The sequence below is a fragment of the Canis aureus genome, chromosome 11 (genome assembly GCF_053574225.1).
Source record: "Canis aureus isolate CA01 chromosome 11, VMU_Caureus_v.1.0, whole genome shotgun sequence".
Lineage (NCBI taxonomy): Eukaryota > Metazoa > Chordata > Mammalia > Carnivora > Canidae > Canis > Canis aureus.
In genome coordinates, this window is record NC_135621.1 from 40708822 (window position 1) to 40732515 (window position 23694).

At 45.5% G+C, this 23694-nt stretch overlaps 1 long non-coding RNA gene across 1 annotated transcript in view; it reads right to left on the minus strand.

Annotated features, from left to right (window-relative positions):
* Nucleotides 1-9001: 9001 nt before the first annotated feature.
* Nucleotides 9002-23694, minus strand: part of LOC144323044 (uncharacterized) — a 32250-nt gene continuing 17557 nt past the window's right edge. Inside the window, exon 2 of the long non-coding RNA XR_013388589.1 lies at nucleotides 9002-10652. This is a non-coding gene — a long non-coding RNA (uncharacterized LOC144323044). The remainder of the gene's footprint in view (nucleotides 10653-23694) is intronic.

Here is a 23694-nt window from a genome sequence, read left to right on the forward strand (position 1 = left end):
TTTGTTTTGGGTGACTGTATTTTCACAAAGGGGATTGCCTTAAATGTATAACACTACCATTTGCTGTTGCTATCCCCCGCCCCCCTCTTTGACAGCATAAAACTAAGAATCTTTTGATCCAGTGTGTTTTGGTCTGGTCTGTGGCCCCTAGATACATGTGGCTAAGCTTTAATTCATTAAAATTAAATAAAATTTAAAATTCAGTTCCTCGGTCATGCTAGCAGCCCTATTTCGAGTGTTCAGCAGACACATGTGGCTAGTGGCTGTCGTACTAGATAGCACAGATATAGGACAGCCTGTCATCGTGGCAAATTCTCTAGGACCGCCCTCCATAGTTCATTCTTCTTAGTTAATGAGTCCTATCCCATAGTATAGCCATGTCAGAGCTTGAAAAAGAAGGATTTAAAAAAAAAAAAAAAAAAAACCCATCCAGCTAAGGGAGAAGAACACTTCAGTGTGTATATCTTTCATGTGAAAAGTAGGTCAGTCCACAGCAAATAGTTTCTCCAAGGGGAGGAAATCCATTCTGTGAGAGTCTGAGGTGGCAGCGAGGCATTCAGGATTCAAAGACGTCTCTGCAAATGGTTGTTTTGCTTTTGCTTCCAATTTCTTGGGTTCCCTTGCCACCTTTCTCATCACCAAACAGTAGAATCACCTCCCAGATCCTGGCGTTTCCTGGACTCTGCCTCAAAGACTCCCTTTGCCTGCCTGCGTGGCACCATCCCCACTGTGGCTGCTGGTTTCCGTATTCATCTCTTGGTGGTTTGGGAACATAGTCCATGGGCTGTCGTTAATTCTAAGGTTAGAGAATTAATATTCATGACAGCACCTCATCAAGAGAGCACAAAGGCATGGTCATCTATATCTCATGCCAGCCTTGATAGCATTTAAAGTTCCCTGGGAGGGGACAGTGTTTTTAAAATATTCCAGATGCCCTTTAATACTGTTGGTTGAGGCCCTAGGATTAGAATCGACAGGTTCTTATCTACAGGTATCGAACACTAAGGGACACAGGGGCAGAGGGGAGGGGGGAAGCAGTGGGAAATAGAAAAGACACAAATGAGGCCAACATAACTAAATGTTAAAATATTTATGATAAAAATTCAAAGAGTTTTGTGTGGATACTGCATTGAATTTTTGGTTATATTCGTCATGCTTATGTATTTTAACTACTCCAATTTGTTCTTAAAGTGATTCCCTTATTCATTCCATAAATATTTATTGATTGCCTACCCCAGACCAGGTGCCAAGGACACCATAGGGAATAGGACAGATATGTCCCTGACCCTCAGAGGGAGACGGATAAGCAGCCAGGCAAATGCCCCCTGGAGAGCTCATTGCTATGGCAGGGCTAGCCCAGAACCCTCTGGGAACATTTGAGGGTGGCACGTCACTGCAGTTGGGAAGCCCTCCTAATAAACATTTTTCTTGTACCTCTCCTTCATGTAGAGGTCAAGTACAAGGGACTCTAAGCTCCTTTCCATCTCCTGCCTTTGTAAAGGGCAGGGTAAAATGAGTCCTTAGTACCAGTTGAAATGGGATAGAGATTCTGAATTTTCTTCCTGACTCTACCACTGCCTCAAATCTGACCAGGAAAAAAACATTGCTTTGTGATTCCTTTTTTTCAATTTAGGAACAGCATTGAGTTCATTCAGATCTGGTGCTTTCAACACGGGCTCAGTGGCTCAATATTCATCCTTGAGCCGATTCAAACTGCTTTGGATGTGCCTAAGAACATTTTTGAGAAGATCATCAGAATATTGAAGGTCTATGACCCCAAGGAGATAAAGAACCAGAGACTTGGTTCTAAGTACTTGAGGTGTTTGGAAATAACAAACTTATATCCTTCAAAATATTTCATCTTTTCCCAGCGCATGATGGGTGATGCAAATTGTACAGGTGGTATCGAACGCCTGGCATAACCTGGAGGTGGAGCAGTTAGCAGTGGGTGGGAGTGGAGGGAGAAGCCATAGGACATGGCCTCGCCTGTAGGCTCCAATCTGATATGCTGAGGGCTCTCCTGAGGGTGCACATCTTCCCTAAGACCTGTCACTCACTCATCCAGGTGCCTGTGTGGAGGCTGTAATTTTGCAGGCACACCTGCTGTGTTAGGCAGTCACTTCCTATACCTTTCTTATTCTATCCTCAAGACAAGGCTCTGGGATCAATACTCCATCCATCCTTTCACAGAGGAGGAATTGAAGTTCAGAGAAGTTTATTGACTACCAAGATTCCACACCTTGTCATTGACGAGAGATGTGCACTGAGGTCCCTCTAAAGCACTGGTTCTCAGCTTGGCCTTCACTTTAGAAACCCTGGGGAACATGTAAAGCTCCCAGTGCTAAAGCCAACCTGGACCAATTAAATGAGAATGTCCGTGGGTGGGACCCAGCCACCAGGCAGCATTGTGCATGCACTGTATTCTGTATTTTTCACTACAACACAACAAATATTCCTAGAAACCGCTTAAGACAATGAGAAGCCTTCAGCAAATTAATTTTCCAGGTAGAGATTCAGATACAGAACTGTCAGTTCCTTTAGAATGGCAGCGCCCCGATGGATATGAATAACCTTGGACAAGACTCATAGGGAGCAGAGGAGTGCACAGACTCAGATGCCTTTCCTGAAGTCTGAGCAATAAGACATCATGGAAGGAGTTGTTGCATTTATGAGCAACAGCCTGTTGTCATATTTTCACGGCCTGAGTGCCCAGCGAGTCTGAAGCTGCCCAGGGAAGAACAATGCTCAGTAGGTGTCATGCGAAGGAAGTGTTTGCTAGCCCCAGACAGAGGTCACTTCCCTGACATCAGCTGGTGAATGATGCTGACCAGGGGTGTGGGGCGGGAGAAAGGAGCCTTCCCTACAGGGCCTGCTCTCTGCACAAGCAGGCTAACACCTGTCGGCTGGGGTACAGGGTGCGGATTGGATCAGAAAGATGATTCAAGTCAGTTCCCAGCCCAGAAGCACTAGGAATGGCTTGAATGAATTCCAGTTCCATTTATATCACTCCAGAGCACTCTCAGATGCTGTGTCTGTCACCAAGAGGGAGCGTTCGCTGTCAGGCAGCCAGAATAAAGGAGTGGACGTACCCGAAGGGGGAATGGAAAGGGCTGGATACACCCAGCGGCTGCCCATGAGGCACTGAGCCTCCACGAGGTGCCAGCACTGTCCTAGGGGCCACAGAGTCCTTATCCATAGAATGAATGCTCACAAACACCCCCACGGGGCAGAGACTGTGCTCCTCACCTTACAGATGAGCAAGCCAACATTCAGAAAGGTCCATACAGAGCCCAAAGTGCTGGAACTGTGGCCTCCCTGTGCTTCCACGCTTCTAAGGTAATGGGGCTGGAGCACAGCCCACCATTGCCAAACTGTGGGCTGTTCCCGGCTAGGGTGAGCTGTCCTGTCACCAGGGCAATGGGCTTCTGTGCTACTGGGCGTCACCCATGAGCCACACGCAGCGGCCTGCACTGCCCCATCTCAGTCTCTCTTGACTGATCACCTTCTCACAATCGGTTCCATTTCATCTTCAATTGCTCAAAATAAGGCCAGAGTTATCTGACAGGGAAAATAAGAGAAATCCCTACATTGCAGATTTCCATCTCGATGCTACCAAGAGCTAGGATGCATAGATAAGCAATGAGGCAATCTGGGGCACAATTATTGTTTTCCCTAATAAGTAGACACGAGTTCCAATACTGATTTTCAGCTGAACCACTTAGACCTTACTGCCACCTTCCCAGAAAAAGATCTGCAATCCTGGCCAGAGATGCAGTGTGGACAAATTGTCACAGCTCAAAGTACGTGAGAGGGGACACAGAGTGTGGGGGGATGGCATCCGCCACCAGCACGGTTTGCCATGTTTCACACCCAGAAGCTTGGGAAGGTGGGGGCAGCTAGCCCAGGCTGTGGATTGGACACCGAGGCTTCCGTGGGCTAAGTCATCTGCCAAAGATCACCCAGCTGGTTCTGACACAGGGAGACTCAAGTCAAGCCTGCTCTACGCCTTTGCAACTGGCCTCACAAGGATGGGAAGCCTAGGGCTGGGAGGGGCCAAGTCTTCTCAGGAGCCCATGGGTGGCTGTTCAGGGGATGGAAGAGGCAGTAAGACTCAGAGAGTTACCTCTGCAACCGCAAGCTAAGTTGCAGGGTCACCTGTTACGTCACAGCTTTCAGAGGAGACCAGAGCCCATCATCTTGACTGCCCTGGCTGTGTATACAGACAAAACCTCATGCTGTCTGTGGAATCCACCTTCAGCCCATGGGAGGTCACCTCCTATTTGATGATAGAGAAGGTTTGCTTCTACCGCCCCTCCCCTTTTTTGACATCTACATTTTAGAGTGTAGGACTTCAGGGTTTCAGCACAGGCTCTACTTTGGATTAGCCATGTGACCTGGGGTGAGTCAATTGACCTCTGTTTCCACATCTGTAAAATGGGTTATGGGGGAAATGAAATGAGATCATTAGAATAAATGAGGTGGGAAAGCAAAGCTGTGGGGAACATGGTTCTAGAGCCTGACTTACCGGTTCTCACCCAGCCCTGCCACTCACAAGCTGTACAACCTTGAGTTTATTACCTAATCCTTCATAGCCTCAGTTTCCCCATTTTGCAGATGGGGGAAGTAGTAACCCTTATTGCATGATATGAGCCACCCACGCGCCCCCATGAAGGCATTTTAGGATACCCTTTCAGTCCCAGGTCTTCAAGAGAGAGGTCATTCTGTCCTGTGATCCCATCCTCTATGGCACCATCTCTGTGCCCTGTGCCCAGTCAAGAGAGGGACACCCTAGGCTTCCTTTTTCTGGTCTCTTTCTGTGCCTCAGGGGCTGGAATGTCGCTGAGGTTGTGTGGGAGCCTGGAACTGGGCACAGTGTGCCCTCTGTGTCCTTGGCTTCATTGCACAGGGTGTACACCCCATGGAAGTCCTGCCCCTGGCCTGCTGGACATGGCCCCAGGAGACCATCCAAAAGAGGCTTGGAGTGTGTGATTACCAATGGGCCCCAGACTGCCACCATAGCAGGTGCTCAGTATTTCTGCCCCATCTCAACCTACTCCAGAGGGACAGGTGGCCTTTTTCTCCCAAGACAGCCTTGTCACTGACCAGTTCTCAGTCGGGACAGTGCTGGATGGCTGCTTTACCAGGTAGAGGGACTTGGCGATGGAGGTGCTGAGTTTCTATCCAGCAGACAATAATCAGGTTGTTCACCACCCTCCACTGGGCTGCGTGGGGCCCACAGATGGGCAGTATGCCCAGTGCCCCCAGTCTGGTCCTGCTCCCTCTCTGTCTGGTAGAGGTGGGGACCGCAGATTGGCAGCGCTCCAGGTCTGGGAGATTCTAACGGTCACCAAAGGGGAAAAGTGGGTGCCTGGCAGGGAGAGTGCAAGCCTTCTCTAAAGCACGAACAGCTGGGCACTGCTGGAAGCTGTCTCTAATCAACGGGACATTGTATGAGCTGTCACCAAGGGCTTCATATAGGAGGGTCAAGCCTCTCAGAAATAACATCACAGGATTATCCCGGCAACACAGGGCCTCCTGTGACATTCCTGGCAAGGAAGCAGTTATGAGAATAGAGCAGGGAGCACTTCTTCCCACCACCCGGCAAAGGGCATTTGGACAAATTAAGAGCACTTTCACCTGCAGACCTCAGGGATCGCGTGACTAGCAGAGGTCTCTAGAATGAGTGTGCTTTGTGTTCTCTGTGGGAGAAGAGCTTACTTGTCTAGTTGTCGCTAGATCTACACAACTGAAACCTCTCCCACAAACTTGAACCATCAGACCTGATTTACTTGAGTCCACTCATGGCTCTGGGGCTCCTATGTTACCGGGAAAGTTATTTTCTAGTTGCGGATTCATGAGCCACCCATTCGGATCCATTCTGATCAATAGATACCAAGAGAAGTTCTTTGATTGGCAGGCCTCGAAAAGCCAACCGCCAAGCTCATGAAGCATTATTCATAATAGCCAAGGGGTGGAAGCTCTTGGACTCAGGGTCCGTCGATGGGTAGATGGAAAAACAAAATGTGGTGTATACACACCATGGAATATCTTTCAGCCTTGAAAAGGAAGAAAATTCTGACACATGCTGCAACAGGGATGAATTTTGAGGACACGCCCAGTGAAACAGGTTAGACATAAAAGGACAAATAACGTGTGATTCCACTTACATGAGATTCCTAGAGTGGTTAAGTTCATAGAGACAAAGTAGAATAAGCGGGCGTCAGGGGTTGGGGTAGGGAGAAGGAATAGGGGGTTAGTGTTTAACCGGGATGAGTTTCAGTCAGGGAGGATGAAAGAGCTTTGGAGATGCCTGGTGGGGACAGTCGCACAACAACGCAAATGCATTTAACACTACTGAACTGTGCACTTGAAAAACACTAAGATGATAAATTTTATGTTACGTGTTTGTAAAATAAATAAATCTAAATAAATAAATAAATAAATAAATAAATAAATAAATAACTCCTCCGGGCCCACAGCCCAAACTGCATGGCAGGATAAATAGGTCTAATGTGGTGCCATTCGTTTCAGACTAGGATGGATCTGAATGTGAGGGCCCCCTTTTTAAGAATTTAGGGGTTAGGATCTTGCCAGTTTTTAAGGAAACAGCGGCTGGGTCGAGATGGTGATGGCAGCATAGTCCTCCCTGGGGGGCCGTGGGTGGGGAGGAAGGGAGGGGCAGGTGTCTTCAGATGGCAGGACACCAACTTTAACCCCACAGTGAAACTGGCAGGCAGTGCCCCAAGTGGGGTTCAAATGCTGTACGCCTTCTCAACACAGTGAGGAGCAGGACGGAAAGGGGCCTGGCAACCTCCTGGGGGTCCAATGAGCCCTAGTCCTCATGAGCAGAGAGACACCTGCTAACTCCTGAGGCAAAGACGGTGGCACAGCCTGGTCTCAATCTGGAGCAGCAATGTTTGAGCTCGAGGGCCTGATGCCTGCCGTCACAAGGCTTTGCTGAGGAAGGTGTGTGGAGGGGGCTGCTGCTCAATTTCTGAGTCAGGAAAGCACTGGAGAACTCCCTCAGAGGCATCCAGAAAACCCAAGCAATCCCTCAAACTAGCGGGTGGGGCGTCAGGCTCTCCCACATCCCAGGGGTGCCTGACGCAGCCCTGTTCCCATCTCTCCAGGTCCAGTACCTGCTCTGGAAGGGCTGAAGATGGAGAGGCAGGGGAGCCTCACCTCCACCTGAAAGGCCTCACAGAACACGAAGTAAGACAGGGACGAACAAAATCACACATTTGAGTGAGTGTTCACAGGCACAGAAAAGTCTAATGGAAAAGAGAAACCTGCTGAACATGCCAGACTGAAGAAGCAGGTTACCTGCAAGGGTCCGTACCCAGGCTCTTCCCTGAAAGCTTGAGAGAGATCTAAAAAACTGGTCATCACCTTACACTGTAGAAGGAAGAAGGGTGAGCCAGACTTCTCCTGGATCCTTTGCCCACGTCCAAGCCCCAAGACAAACGTGGAATCTGACAAAGTTGGGTCTGTTGGCTCCTTGCAAGGAGGGAGAGGTGCCCAGAACCACAGATACCACCAAGAGGAAGGACAGAGGCGCCCAGGATTTAGGGGGGCCAAGGAGGCAGGGGAAATGTACAGGCAAACAGGGTTTTCCTCAACTCAGAGCAAAGCGGGGCCAGATGCGGGTGGGTTGGCTTTGAGTCTGAACTGCAGAGTCTTGTGTTCTTGGAAGTCATAAAAGTAAGATGGATGTGGAATTCATGTCTAGAATCCCCTCATCTGAAATTCTGCTCCTGGAGTGGAAATGGAGGCGTCTCATCAGTGACCTAGGTCCGGCGTGGGATGCCTCCTCCCAACACTCGAGCTTCAGAGAGCTTTTGTGTTCTGAGACAACACAGTTTTTCTGTGTTCTCTGACATGGCAGGGGCTCAGTCAGCATGTCCCAGGGAGGGGCCCTGGACACTCGTCAGTGGGCTGGTCTGTATCTACTATCCCAGACTAAGGCAATGCCTTACCACATTTTTACCAAGTGGGTCTGAGCTAATTTTTACTCCTCACCCTTCAGATCCTGCCCTTCTCTGCCCTATTCTGTGCCCAGGGCTGACCTCCATGTGCCATATCAAGGGTCCCTTGCCCCCTGGCTTCTGCTCAGGATGGTCTGGAGGGACTGGGAGGGAGTGAGAGAGGGAGCCGGGGGGACCATGGCAGGGGAGTAGTTCCTCCCCACAGGGACACCTGGACACGACTATGTCCCTCCTCTGCAAACAGCTGCTCTGTGCAGCTCTCCTCCTGGGCCCGGGCAGCCACTCTCACCTCCTCTTCCAGGAGCCTAACAGCTTGGCTGCTACCAAATGATACTAGGCTCACCCACAACTTCATCAGTAGTCTCAGAGTAAAGAAATCTCCTTGAATTACCCTATTTTTGAGTATGCCATCTGTTTCCGTTTCCTGATATAGGTAGTATAATCAGTAGAAATAAACATGATTTAATAGATGAAGCTTATTAATATGTCATTTAAACTTCATACTTCCTTGGGCAAGTCATACTGTGTCTCTGAGCCTTAGTTTCCCTGGCACGGAACAGAGAGGAATTGAGGCACCGTGGTGTGGATTATATGAGATAAAATACATCAATTGATGGTGTGTTCACTCTGTAAGCCCAGGCCATGGCTTCCTTGAGAAAGAACCATGGAACAGAGCACGCACACGGGGCAGAGCCCACAAGCATCCTCCCTCCTCACTGCCCTCCTTCTGCCGCCCAGTGCAGGGGGGATCTCCCCAGAACCCTGTATCCTGTCAGCGTCTTGGCTCTGCTCTTCGAAGAGCACATTTTCCACTCAACACTTCAGTGTTCCCACTGAGCCTCAGCCTCTATGTGGAGCCACTTTGATATAGAAGACTTGTCAGGGGAAATGCTGTCTTTTCTGTTGCACATTTCTGGAAAAGAGCCTTGATCTGTCAGTTTTTGCTTCCCTGGGGCAATGGGACAAGATATGATGGCTGAATTCTGCGTTTGGAAATCCTCATGATGCTGCAGCTGGGCTGTGTGCTCATCACAGGCTTTAATTCAGCTCCAAATTGTTGGTTCTCTGCCTTCAATAACTAATGTCACCTTGCGAGCAAATTGTGAAGAACTCATTCGTGATTCCTCATGTCAGTAACTAGGACAATGGAGCATGAACTGGAGCCCCACTGTTACAGTGTTTAAAATCCCTGGATTGGGTAAACACTGCATCCCAGTGTCTAGAACTGTGCCTGGCATACACGAAAGTGATGTGTAACATTAGATGGTACGGTGGATTTTTACCTTCATTTTTCAGAGGAGACTCAAAAAAGCTTAGGCAACTTGCCCAAGATCAGAAAGCTGATGAAAGGCACCTTAGTGTTGCTAATTCAGGCCTCTGGACTCTAAGACACTGCCTTGTTCCCCTCTGCATCCTCCTCCCTCCTGTGGGTCCCATTGCAACAAGCATGCTCAGCCACAGGCTGGGGACTAAACCACACGCGGCATCATGCGCGGGAAGGGAGACAGTGCAGGCTGCTGCAGGCCCAGCGACGCAGACACGGCACTGGCAGAAAGGAAGATCTGTCTCAGCCCCTCAGCTCTGAACTTAGGAAATGCCTTGTTTTACAGGTTCTGGGTACACAGGTCTTTTGGGTCATCTAGCTGAGGACTCCTATGTCAAAGCACATTGCAGGTAGGTACTTCCTAAGGACACTAGGCTAAGATATGATGCATGAAAAGTGGATTTTAATCAACTAAATTTGGGAAGGGCAACAGACTGTACTCCCCTTAGGGCTTTACAATGCACATTGATGTGTCAAAGACTAAGTCCTACAGCAAAGTAAACGGTCTCCATTGTCCAACCCAGCATTGCTCAAGCTTGTTTGACTCAGAAAATATTTCCCCATCTTTATAACACATTTTGGGAAACACTAATATTAGATCTGCGGGGAAGGAAAACATATCCCTTCTTCCCTTTGAAGGTCTTTGGCCGGTCTAATAATTAAAATGACATAAAGCAGATTAACAGGAGAAAAATAAACGCATTTCATACATTTAGGAGCTCTATAAAGTGTGAAACCCAAAGGCAGCCAAGCAGTTGAGGCTCATATAACATCTTATACTAAGGAAAGGGGTAAGGGCCTAGGGGTACGATGGAAAGGAAGGCTACTCACAGGAAAGCAGAGGAGATGTTTGGAAAATACAGGTTGCCCTGTTAGGGAGATAAGTTAGACAGAGAGGTATCTGCTGGTAATAGTGGCTCATTCAGGTGTAGGAGTGGCAAAGTGATTTTCCTGAATCTGCTGGGGTTTGAATGCCTTTGGCTCAAAATAATCCTTATGCCAAAGAGACTGATTTTGGGGTGGCAAAATCTGTTCCCCTTGAGGTCAATTTCAGAAGCTCAGATCTAATGAAGAGCATGAAGTAGAGTCACCATTATTCCTCCATGTTGGCACAATGACCAAGCAACTGAGCAGGAAATTTACAGGCAGAGTCTTCAGTGGAAAACTATGGACTGTAGGAAAGTTTTGGTCTGAAGAGCTTTCCTCTTCCATCATTTCAAAGTACCAAGTCATGCATACCCAGCATGTCCCCAGATAAGGAGCTCTAGCAATGAGCACTTCGGACGTCTCCAAAGATTCCAGTTCTGAAAGTAGATCAGGTCAACTGCCCTGTCCACAAATTTCTGAAAATGCAAAAATAAAGCGATCACTAATAATTCCCTATAATGCCACATAGCTAGAAAAGACAGAGCAGTGACACATTTAGAGAAGAAAATGCAAAAGTTTGGAAATATCTATTGGGAAGCCTCTTCCCCTTGTACCAGGACCGTGCACAGGAAAGGACTCTCCTCTGATCTAAACTGGCAAAAAACAAGAAACAACCCCCCCCCCCAAATCTGCATCATCAGATTATATTCTAAAGCTCCCTCCTCTCTTGTTCCCACACCAAACAATTGCCCCGCTCTCTGCATTCCCATCACCTCTATTCTTGTTCAGAGCTTCACTGACTCTCACCTGACCACCACCGGCTGTCTCCCTCCTCCATGCTCCACCTTGCATTCTCTTGCAGAATAATTGTCCTGACCATTGAAAGATCAAGTCACACTCTGGTTCAAAAGCTTCAGTGACGCCCCTTTATCATTTAAATTAAACCTTTTCAACTTGTTTTGCTAAGACTCCTTTCCGGACTGTACACCACAAGCTGAACTTGCCATTCCCAATGTGGGGTTCGAAGTTCTGGTAGCTCTGCCATGTTCTTCCTGTTTCTATGTTAATGTGTTGAAATCACTCTGTGGCAAATATTTATTTGGTTTTTGTCCCCAGGTCCTGGCACAGATCCCTTAAAACCCTTGGGATTTCGTGAGTGCTAGTGATAAGGGGAGATTCCCTTGCTACTTAGAGCAAGCCACACCTGAATTTAGCTAATGAATTGACTCTAGGTGGAGGGGAGGTTGTTTGCCAAAGAAATCTATCTTGTGGCTAGAAAGTTGGACTCTTCAGCTCCACCCCTTGATCACTAGGGAGGTGACAAGGGCTAGATGGTTTCAATCGCAACCGATAATCTAATCAATCATGCCTATGTAATGGAACCTCAGAAAAACGCCTAAACGACAGGGTTCAAGGATCCCCTGGGTTGAGTATGTGGATGTGCTAGGAGGGTGGCGTGACCTGAGAGGGTGTGGGAGCTCTATGGCCTCCTACCCCATTCCCTGCCCTGTGCATCTCTTCCATCTGATTGCTCCTGAGTTGTATCCTTTATGATAAGCCAATAATAGCAAAGTGTTTCCTGAGTTTTGTGAGTCATTCCAGAAAATTCTTAAACCTGAGGAGGGGATTGTGGGAGCTCTCAAATTTATAGCCAGTTGTTCAGAAATCCTGAGACTCTCGACTGAACTCTAAAGTGAAGTAGTTTTGTGGGACTGACCCCCTAACCTATGGGGTCTGTGCTAACTCAAGCTCATTAATGTCAGAATTGAATGGAATTGGAGAACATCCAGTCGGTGTCAGAGAATCGGAAAACCAGTTGGTGTTTAGAAACACACTATGCCTGTGGTATGAGAAAACACCCTACAGACACTCCATCTTTCAGACCCAGCATAAGCTCTGGCTCCTCTGTGAAGCCCTTCTGAATCCCTGTAGACAGAAACAATCTCTTTTCTAAACACCAGCAATACCTCATACTACCTGCTTTATGACTCTTATCACTTTCTTTCATCATTTTTATTTACCTTCAGGCATCATCTCCTGCGTTGTATTGTAACACCCTAGAATCGGACTATCCTTGCCTGGTTTTGTTTTCCATTCCCCACAGTGCCACTTACGTTAAAAAAAAAAAAAAATAAAGGAGTAAATCTTAGTGAGACTCAGACATAAAAATATTTGTGTTTCTATCAACATCCCTGTAAACTATGGGTGCGATTATTCTAAAAGGCATAGCAGCTATATCTTTTGAAATCCTCACTGCCTTGAAAATAAAATCAATTTTACAGGTCAGAACTGTAGTCATTTTGACTGCAGATGCTGAAGATGACTTGAAGAAAACAAGCATGAATGGGTCCCTTGGATCCCCTCCCTCATGGAGCCACATACAAAGAGAATAGCACCTTCTATCTGACTTTGACAAATGCCGGGGGAAGATTTACCAGTAGCAGCAGCTGTACCTGTAGACAGGTAGACAGACACTGGTTTCATACCTGAGCAAGTTTACTGAATGACTTTGCAGAGCTTCACTGATGCTGAGGACAGCTTTTCCCACCCTCCTATTGCACCTGGGTTTTTGCCAAGATTTCCCAGGATCCAGAGCATTAAACACCACCCTGCTGACATACTTCAGCTGTGAACCAGAGGCACACCAAGGGGCTGTGTGAGAAGCTTGGTGCAAAAAGGGAAGGGAAATGACAGGTAGGAGATGGCGCTCACCCCTTACTAGTCATGTTCTACAAAAGGGCAATGTTGGCAAGATACTAACACACCATTGTCTTTTAGACATGTCAGAAACAATACTTACTATAAATCCCCGAGTGGTCCTTAAAGTGAATTACTTGTCCTGGTTAGAAAGAAAAGGTTCTCAGTTCACCTAAAGAGGAATAGGGCATTTCAGATTCTGGTGTGATTAACTAAATCTCTAAAAGGTATTTGGCTCTCCTCTGAAAGCAGTTTCTGCAGGTGTCCAGAGCAGTTCTTGATAACAGCTGGTGGAAGTTCCCACACAATCTGTGCAGACCTGCTTTTCTCCTTTGGCTAATGTTCTGTCCATAGCATTCAGCAGGGGGAAAATGAGAATTTTCCCTTTGCCCGTGAAATGTCAATAGGTAAGGATTTTTTTTTCTTCCTTCATTAACAGAAATAATTTTGCCTTATAAAAAGTTCTTATTTCTCTTAGAACAGAGATAAAAGAACTGAGGTCTTTTATTTTCTAAAAATCTGCAACTTACACTTTAGTCATGTGTGTTGTGGTGTTGCGTTTTTCAGGAGTGTTCATGTTTTTCCTTAGAAGACTAATATCATTTTCAACAATTCAAGAGAAATCTGTTTTAAAGTTGCAGTCTTAAAGTAAGGTTTAATTTTTAATGTGAGTTTTAAAAAATCAGATCAGAGAAAAAGCAATGATATAAGCCCACCTTTATTTTTGATAACAAGCTTTATAATCTTGCTATTTAAGGCACTGGTCATATAATGAAATTATGCAAGAAGAGAATAATAAAATGGGATATATTACCATTTTTGTTGTTCATTTTGTCTCATTTTAGGAAATGCTTTGAGCAAATTTTAGGTCACAAAAGAAATTGGCAAATAATTGACATGACAAGTTACCATCACCTTAACATCTAACTAGCATTGATTTGGCTGTAGTAGAATTACTCAGTTGAAGGTCATCATGAATCTTGGTCTGATCTGCTGAAAGTAGTAAATTTCTCTCTACCATTTTTCCTGCACTGCGCAAATCATGTTGACTGGCTCCACGGGCAGGTGACCCCTGCCAGGGAGGGTCGCGTGCTCAGAATGTCCCATGAGGACAGAATTCTCGTGGACCCACTCATGGGAGTTCAGCAAGACTCAAAGAAGTACAAGTTGAATGTATCTACCATTGACTGAGGGGGGGGGGGGGTGTCCCGAGAGCCCCCAGCAGCCCGCCTCTCTGTTTGAATCTGAACTACCTTCTAATGCGAATTGAGGGCAATTAGCATTCTCAGAAACACAATCAACAAACCCTACCACTTCCTTTCTTACTGTTGTCCCACTTGTGATGAAAATAACCCAGGAGGGAAAGACAGCTTACAGCTCCTCTTTCTTCTGGTCTTTCCTTACTTTAAAAATAGTGTTGGTAGGGTGTGCCTGGGTGGCTCAGTGGTTGAGCGTCTGCCTTTGCTCAGGTCATGACCCTGGGGTCCTGCGATCAAGTCCAACCTTGGTGCTCCCCACAGGGAGCCTGCTTCTGTCTCTGCCTTTCTGTGTCTCTGTGTCTCTCATGAATAAATAAATCAGTAATATCTTTAAAAATATATAGTGTTGGTAGAATGAATATTCATGTAGGAAGAAGTGAAATAAAACCCAGTAGATTTAGGTTTGTATAGCATTTCCATTGTTCTGTTATGAAGGAAATATACATGTATGAGCTATGTAATCTGAATTGGATTATTTTGGAGATTTCAAATATGAGTTAAATCCTTATATTTGCATTTAAAACCAGCATTGTACAATATAAGTATGAACAGTAAAATTCATGCTAATAATGTAATATTGCCATCTTCCTTTACAATGACATTATATAGCAGATGATACCATGACAAGTTGAGAGACCACAAAAAGAAAGGAAAAAACTCTATATTTATTTTAATACTGTCAACAGGACCTTATTCCTCTCTTTTGAACAAGAAGTTCTACATTTTCATTTTTGTACTGGACCCACAAATTCTGTAGCCAGCTGCTCTCAGCCCCAGGGTAGAAAAATTCATTCAAGCAATCACTCCCAACAGCTTATTTGCAGTAGAAAATAGGCTGATGTTGATTAGAAGGGAGTATTTGGTCCTTTAAAAGTTGAAGTTGTAGAATAACTAGGAGTCAGCCCAGGAAGTGGAGTCCTGTGGGGGCGGGAGGGGGCGGTTTGCAGTGGGCCAAGTTCAGACCCAGTTCCCAAATGCCTGCCAGCTGCAGAGGCACATGTGACATTGACACTAAGGCCTCTAATTCCTGTTCTGTCCCTCCCTGCGCACCCAGAACCTCCCTGCCTCCCCGCAGAGAGCCCCCAGGGGCCCTGGGCATTGCCAAAGAGGGGAGTGTCCTTGTGATCCCACAAGCGGCTGCCAGCTTTTGCTCCCCTGTGGCATCCACCAAACTCTTTCTCACCAGCTCCAGATCTCTCTCTGTCCAGGCCAGCTGCTCCTGATGCTGCTTGGACAAGCCTCACTATTTACTATAGCAATACTGTTTCTGTTGCAAATTAAAGACACATTAAGGAACGAGATTCATTGGGTCTTGCTCCCGTGGTTCAAAGGACATTACAAGAACTCCATGGGTCTCCACCTCCCATATCTGTTCTCCTCTGGGCTGGCTTTACTGTGGCCCCAGTTCTTGTCAAATCACCTGGGCCCACTCCAGAATGATGGATGGCATCAGAGTTTCTAGAAGTAGCTCCTCCCAAACTCTGCACGTTAGCAAGCTCCCCTGGACATGCTTGGGCCCACTAAGTTTGGGAGCCTCTGCCTTATGGGCTCCTGCCACTCTGACAGCTTTGACTGCCAGCCTTTCCAGCCAGACCACGTTGGTCTCTCCTCCTTCCTCAGCATCCTTGGTAAATCCACCCAGGTGGAAACACGAGGTGAGTGGTGCTGGCCTGTGCTTGCCAGGATATGATCTACAGCTCTGAAACATCAACAAGTGATTGACTTCTCTGCATTCTGGAAGGTTTGCCTAAAGAATGTAGGCACTCACATCTTACCCAAAAGCAAGACCTTCTGAGTCATTGTGGCTTCTAAAATACATAACCCAAGAGGGGTGCCTGGGTGGCTCAGTGGGTTAAGCGTCTGACTCTTGATTTCAGCTCAGCTTGTGATCTTGGGATCATAAGATGGAGCCCCACTTCTGGCTCTGTGCTCAGGGGGAGTATGCTTGGGATTCTCTCTCTCCCTCTTCTTCTGCCCCTCCCCTCTGCTCTCTTGCTCTCTCTTTAATAAATAAATAAATAAATGTTTAAAAAATAAAATGTAGAACTCAAGAAAGTCAAATGACTTTGTAACTGCAGCACATTTGATTAAACAATGCATTAAGGAAAGCACAACGTGGCGTCATAGCATCCCCCAACTTCTGAGACACCAGCACTGTGAGGCATCCAGTGTGTGTGAATGCTGTTTTGTTTTCTATCTCAGGGTGAAGGAGCAGATGCGCCTTTTGTTGTTATTAGAAGAAAATGAAAGCAACGGACTGGAGCTAGAAGGAGCTGAAGGCCTAATTTGTCATGAGTGGCCTGGGAAAAGGCAACCCGATGCACACCCTTCAGGGTGGAGGGCTAAGATAATCTGTATGTTGAAACTCTCGCCTCGCAGAGCATGCTTTGAAACCTCTTTTTATTTTATCAGCCCTCACTGTCCAAGGCTTTGATCTCATGAAATCATCAAGTCTTTCCAGGAAGAAAATACAAATTCCTTCATTTCCCTTTCCTCCCAGGAATGGTTCCCAATGGTCTAGGCCCTTTACCTTGCACTTGGCTGCTGTAGTTCCCCAAACTTTCCTTTCCTTCCATTGCATGAATCATTTAAACTCCCCTGTAGGCTTTAGTCATGGCAGTTCTAAGCCCCCAGTGAGACCCTAGAGAATGTGCTGTATCCTATTAAGAGCAATAGGCATGGCCAGAAACTTAGGCCAGCTTCAGCCCCTAGCTTCCTTGCCTTGAATCAGGCTGGGCCATCATGAATGCAGCAGGACCTGAGAGCCCAAGCTCTGGCACCAGGCTGCTGGGGTTGGGACCTCAACTCCTCCTGGTGTTCACTTGGGTGAACAACTGAAATGCTTGAGGCCTTACATTTTTCTTTCTAAAAAGTGGAGGCAGTAAGGATAACTTCCCGCCCCCTGGCTTCCGGTTTGCAGGGAGCCCACTGCACTGGTGGCCCACTGAAGTTTGGAGGGGGCAGGGCTAGTCTAGAGGCTGTAATGGAGTTAAGTGCCTGGCACATAGTAAATGCTCTTTACTTGCTAGCTATGATAGGTTAAGCACCTAGCAAAAGTGTCCAGCATATATAGCACATTTTAAGTGCTTTGTTTAAAAAGTTCATTTATTTCTTTTAGTAATCTCTACACCCAACATGGGGATCAAACTCACAACCCCAAGATCAAGAGTTGCACATGCTTTACCACCTGAATCAGCCAGGTGCCCCATATATAGCACATTTTAAATAAACATTATCTGTTTGTTGACTGTGTTATTTACATTTAAATGATATTTGGATATTGTTTATATTAATACTATTAATATCAATTAATATTAAATATTTAAGTTTTATATTTGTTCCTCTAATTGAGGGTGACAAAAGATGGGATCACTTGATAAGATGGGATCAGAAAGGCATGCTGTGGAGAAGTGAGGAGGAGGCTGCTTTTGTATGATTTCACATGCACTAGATTTTTTTTTTTTTTTTTTTTTTTTTACTGTGTCTGACATCTTTCATTCTCTTTTCTGAGGTTTTTTTTTTTTTTTTTTAGTCCTTTTTTCCTTTTTTCTCTCTTCTGAACTGTTTAATACAAATTTGTCTGATCTATTGTTAAATACATCCATTAAGTTTTTCATTTTAGTTATTGTCCCTTTTATTTCAAGTATTTCCATTTGATTCTATTTTACAGTTTCTACTTGTCTGTTTACAGTCTTCACCCTGTCATCTAATTTCATGACATTTTAATCATAGTTATTTTTAAATCTCTGTCAGGGTAACTCTGATATTTGAATCTCCCTTGGCTCCATAATTATTGCCTGATTTTTTTTTAACTTTTTATTTGAAATAATTGTAGACCTAGAATTGCAAAGATAAAACAGAAAATTCCTATAACCCCTCCAATCAGCTTCCAGTGTTAACACCTTGAACAACCACAGTACAAGTTTCAAATCTAAGAAATTAACATCAGCACAATCCTGTTAACTAAATGATAGGCATCTTCTGGATTCCCCCCTAGTTTTTGTCCTACTGGCCTTTTTTATTCTAGGATCCAACCAGGATTGGCCCCTGTGTGGGGTCCTCCTGTCTCCTGAGTCTCCTACAGTCTGTGACAGCCTTTGATTCTGTCCTTGTCTTTCGTGACCTTACACTTTAAAATGTACTGGCCAGGCATTTTATTTATTTATTTTTAAAAGATTTTATTTATTTATTCATGAGAGACAGAGAGAGAGAGACAGAGAGAGAGAGAGGCAGAGACATAGGCTGAGGGAGAAGTAGGCTCCCGGCAAGGAGCCTGATGTGGGACTCCATCCCAGATCCTGGGATCATGCCCTGGGCCAAAGGTAGATGCTCAACAGCTGAGCCACACAGATGTCCTTGGCCAGGTGTTTTATAGAATCCCCCAGTTTGGATTGGTCTGATATTTCGTCATGATAAGACTGAAGATTCCGGGGAGAAGATCACAGAAGTGGTGGGCCCTTCTCAAGGCATCATATTGGAAGTACACGCTGGCAAAACATCTTATTACCAATGACACTAGAACTTTGATAATGCAGCTAAGGTGATGCATGCCAGGTTTTCCTAATGTAAAATTACTATTTCCTTTTTTCAAACTCATATTTACAAGTGAATAAGTCCTGACTACACTGAGGCTGAGGAGAGTTAAGATCCATGGAGGGAGGAGTATCAAAGAATATGTCAAGTATAATAATTAATTACTGTTAACTACAGTTATTAGTAAATGTTTGGGGAGTGATACTTAAAGGCTATGCCAAATCCTGCTTCTCCTTAAAATTATGTCTACTAATTTTAGCATTTGTTGAGGATCTTTCCTGCAAGCAATTACTACTATGGTATTCTAGTGGTGATTTTTTATTTCTCTGAATCCTTCTACATTTATTAGTTATTAATTAATAATTATTTATTATTATTCATTAATCATTATATTATTCATATTTTGCATTGTATAAACAATGCATTGTGTATTATTTATATTACTAATTAATTTTCTGTATTAATAATTAATTGTTTATTTATTAATCTTCTATAAGGAAGAGTTGTCCCTAATGACTACTATTTAATAACATATTGATATCAATGTGGACTTAGAGATGTTTATTTTTTTCTTTGTGTTATAATCCAATACTTTAAACTTAATTTTTTTCCCTCAGATTGTTCCAATTTGTTCCTCCTTCTCCTCCTCCCTCATCCTCTCCTCTCCTCTTTTAGTTCCTCCTCCTCCCTCTTCTTCCTCCTTGTATCATCTATGCCCCAATCCTGGAGTCAACCAGGCACTCCTAAGGGGCCCTATTCCTCTTGTTGGAGATGGTGAGCCAAGACCAAGACATGGCCCTAGCTGTGCTGTTGCTGCTGGAGGTGTCACTGCTTCTATACCCTACAGAATACAAAGTATCAATGCAAGAAGCTAAAGAAGTCCTACATAAAAACAGTCATATATTATGTCATCAACTGGAGCACTCCATATTATCAAGATACAATTCTCCGCAAGTTGATTTCCCCCCAAATCATCAACTTGATCTATGTAGACTCTACACAGTCCTAATCAACATTCCAGCAGATTTTTTTTAATAGAAATTGACAAGCTAATTCTAAAATTATATTGAAATAGAAAAGACTCACAACAGCAAGAGTTTTAGTAATCAGAACTGTGAAATATATGTATGGATAGACATAAAGGTCAATGTATCAAAATAGAGCTCAGAGGCAGAAATAGAGATCCATATAGAGATCGATACAGAGAGAGGTAGAGCTAATAGGTTTTAGACAACAGTGTAAGGCAGTTCAATGAGGGGAAAGAGTCTTTTTCAACAAATGGTGCTGGGACAATGGACACCTGAAAGGAAAAATGATTACTCTGGCTGTAGAGTAAAGATCACAGGAGGTCAAGAGTAAATGAGGGAAGGGGGTTTAGCTGGTTCAGTTAGAAGAGCACATGACTCTTGATCTCCGGGTTGTAAGTTCATGCCCCATGTTAGATGTAGAGATTACTTAAAAATAAAACCCTAAGAAAAAAAAAAGAAAGAGTAGATAAGAGTACCAGCTAGAAAGCTATTGCTTCCAGGAGAAATGATGGTGGCTTTATTCTTAGTTAATCTTAGTAACTTCACTGCTGGGAATTTACTTCATAGATACGGAAAAATTGGCAATGACCTAAATGCCTGTCAATAACAGACTAGTTTAACTGCGGTTTATTTCTTAATAGGATGACATGCAATTGTTCAAAGACAAAAGAAGCTCTTTGTGGAACGAGCATCAAATAAATTCCTTAATTAGAATAAGCCAAGATGCATAGTAGAGTAATTGGATATGTTACACTCTCTGGAAGGACACACAGGGACGAGGTAGCATGAGTTGCATGAGGGACAGTTACAGATTGGCTAGAGAACTGGGGGGAAGGAATTTTTTCAGTGCAGATGGTTCTATACCTTCTGATTTGGGGTATTATCAATTAAAATATGTGCTAAAAATTGGGGGACCTGGGTGGCTCAGTGGTTGAGTGTCTGTCTTTGCCTCAGGTCGTGATCCCAGGGTCCTGGGATCGAGTCCCACATCCGGCTCCCCACAAGGAGCCTGCTTCTCCCTCTGCCTATGTCTCTGCCTCTCTCTCTGTGTCTCTCATGAATAAATAAAATCTTTTTAAAAATATGTGCTAAAAATTAAAATTACATTTAAAAACCAAGAAATGATAGGACTGGGATACCTAGCTGGGTCAGTCGGTTAAGCATCTGACTTCAGCTCAGGTCATGATCCGGGGGTCCTGGAATCAACCCCATGTCGCTGCCTGCTCAGTGGGGAGCCTGCTTCTCCTTCTCTCCCTGCCACTCATTTATTTATCTCTTTTAAAGCTTCCTTTATGGAGATTATTTATCCCTGCTTGTGCTCTCTCTCTCAAATAAGTAAGTAAAGTTCTTTTAAAAATGATAATTTAAAAAACCCAAGTGATAGAACTAGGGTAATGGTCATGGAGCTGGAGAAAAAAGAGTGAACTGAAGATTCAAATGCACAGCCAAGGGACCTGACCTGAAGCTGAGGTTTTACAAGAGGGTGGAGCCTAGGGAGGCCTGCTGGTTCTCAGCTTCTGCCACTTCCTGGTGAGATAGGAACACAAGTTTGGTGTGTAAGGTGCGTGGGAGGGGAGGTGCATGAAGGGGAGGAAAAACCATGAAAATGGTGTTGAGTTTGCAAAATCCACTGATGCTGAGGCGGCAGTCTAATGTTCGGGTGGCTCTGCTGCTCAGGACAGGCCTGGGCTGGAGAAGCAGAGCAAAGTTTCCATGTGAATAGGTAAGAATTGCTGCCAGGGTGTGGAGGCAAGGATCTACAGCCGTAGGGGATACAGTCTTGGCTGGAAGGATTTTATCCAAGAAAGAAATATAGGGATCCCTGGATGGCTCAGCGGTTTAGCACCTGCCTTCAGCTGGGGGCGTGGTCCTGGAGTCCTGGGATCAAGTCCCATGTTGGGCTCCCTGCATGGAGCCTGCTTCTCCCTCTGCCTGTGTCTCTGCCTCTCTCTCCTTTGTGCCTCTCATGAATAAATAAATTTTTAAAAAATCTTAAAAAAGAAAAGAAAAGAAATGTAAATTAAGAAAATAAAAAATTGGCTTCAGCCATTAAACAAACACATAAACAAAAATTCAATTGAAAATGCCCATAGAGAAGTGCCTGGGTGGCTCAGTCTTTTAAGAATCAGATTCTTGATTTTGCTCAGGTCATGATCCAAGGGTCATGAGCTCGAGCCCAGCGTGGGGCACCACCCTCAGTGGCCAGAGGGGAGACTTGTGGAGATTCTCTCCCTCTGCCCCTCCTCCCGCCCCGCCCACGAGCACACGCGTGTGCACTCTCTTTCTCTCTCTCTCTGTCTCAAAAAAAAAAAAAAAAAAAAACAGTGCCTAGAAAGCCTTGCTTTGTCCATTCTAGTTCATAGTGTAATGGCCAATATGGATTAATACTGAAATGTACATTTAAAACAAACTGAATGAAGTAAGTTGCCTTAGGAACTGCGAAAAATAAAACAGTTGAGAACATTTCGTCAAAATTGTGAGGTTTACATGACAATAGTTATTTATTAGTATCTTTCTGTTAATGAATTAACGTGATCATAGACCTTTATTATTTGCACATAAGGGAGAAATGCCTTCCGGTTCCTATCAGGAAGTTGTGTGCGCACCACAGTGCAATGTGGTATGCTGACTTCAAAGGACATTTAAGGAGGGGCTCAGGTACCCAAAAATGCATCTTTGGTTTAAGACACAAATATAGCTGTATCGTACAACTATAACAAGCTGCGGTGAGTGATGGGAGGTCAGGGTCTGGGCAGGGGTGACACATCCTACGCTTCACGTAGTTAAAATTATAGGGACTTTCTCAACGCTCCCACCTGTCTCACTTGCTAGTGGCAGCTTGATTTCACAGGCAGGCCTAGGGGACTTCTTGGCTGTGTCATTCCCAAGACAGGCTTCCCTCACCACACCCATTTCTGGAGGCCGTTCCTTTCTGCATCCTTGCCCCGATTGCTCTCTGCACAAAGGTGTCCTCCCCTTGAAAAGGATTCCTCTCCTTGGTGCTTTGCTGGGGGAAAAGTGTCTGTTTCGTGGTTACCCTACGTTATTGGAATGGCTGGGCCAGCTTTTTCCTGAAGTGAGAGGTGGTGGCATCTGAAGAGGGTGCCCAGTGACTGCGTTCCCCATACACATACCACCCGGTTCATGAAGAAATGCATTGTTTAGGGAGGCAACATCATCACTGCTCAGAAAGCCCTACTACATCGAAGACTGGTTCTGCTTTGCTTTGGGCGCAGAGAGTAGATTGGGGAGTAGGAGAAGTAAACCTCATTCAACACCACTCACGAGCCCATCTGATCCAAAACACCCATATTAATTACAGGCTCCCCGTGGAATCATCATTTGCTGTTTTCTACAACATTTTAACACTAAAACAAACAAACAAACAAAAAAACACCCTCACCTCTTCAGATAGAGGTCATTTTGTTAGACAAAGAATTCTATCATTTCGCCTGTCCTCCACGGTATTGCCATACATTTAAACAAAGATGCCAAGACACAAAGAAGCTGAGAGCTCTTTGACTTGCTACCCTGCCCAGCTCTCTTTAATGTGTGCAGTAACAGTCCTTGACTTCCGCGGTTCCCGTGGTTCGAAAACCCTGAGAAACTACGTGTGTTCGTCCCGGAGGTGACCAGGAGATGGCGCGCGCGTCATCGCGGGGAACCTGCCTCCTGCGGGGCGGGGGGAGGCGGGGCGAGGGGAATCCGAGGGCCTCCAGGGGCGGGAGGGCGTCAGGACAGCAGTCGCGGGGCGCCCTCCACGTGTCGCTGGCTTCTGTCCGGGGGGACCGCTAGAATAACGAGAACAGCAAAATGGGAGGAGGCAGAGAGCCGCGCAAAGGAACTGATGGGATCATTTTAGGGGCGTGCTGCGCAGGGGCTATGCTAGGAGCTTCGCAGGGGGACCCGCCCCGGCCATCAGGCTGCGCTGCAGACGGGGTGCGGGGGCCGAGGCAGAGCTCCCTGAGGTCACACGAGCTGCCCGAATGCTCATAGCTCGG